Raw genomic sequence first — 495 nt, 5'->3', positions numbered from 1 at the left:
CGGGGTCGGGTGTCGGGGTGTCGTGTCGAGGTCGGAGTGTGGTGTCGGGGTGTCGGGGTCAGGGGGGTCAGGGGGTCGGGGTGTTTCCTTCTATCCTTCTTCTTCTTTCTTTCTCTTCTTCTTCTTCTTCTTTCCTTTCTTCTTCTTCTTCTTCTTCTTTCATCTTTTTTCTACTTTTTACTTCTTTTTTCTTCTTTTCTTCTTCTTCTACTTCTTCTACTTCTTTTCGTCTTATTCTTTTTTCATCTTTTTTCTACTTCTTTTCTTTTCTTCCTTTCTTCTTCTTCTACTTCTTTTCTTATTTTTCCTTTTTCATCTTTTTTCTACTTCTTTTCTTTTCTTCTTCTTCTACTTCTTCTACTAATTCTTCTAATTCTTTTCTAACACTAACACTAACACTAACACTAACACAATCTAGCACTAACAATTAAACAGCAAAAAAAATGAAAAAACAGAAAGAAAAAAAGAAGTAGCCCCTCACCGAAGCAATGGGAC

This window comes from Triticum dicoccoides, chromosome 7B (assembly GCF_002162155.2).
Source record: "Triticum dicoccoides isolate Atlit2015 ecotype Zavitan chromosome 7B, WEW_v2.0, whole genome shotgun sequence".
Taxonomy (NCBI): domain Eukaryota; kingdom Viridiplantae; phylum Streptophyta; class Magnoliopsida; order Poales; family Poaceae; genus Triticum; species Triticum dicoccoides.
The sequence above is the reverse complement of the archived record's forward strand: the minus strand, read 5'-3'. Positions refer to the sequence as shown.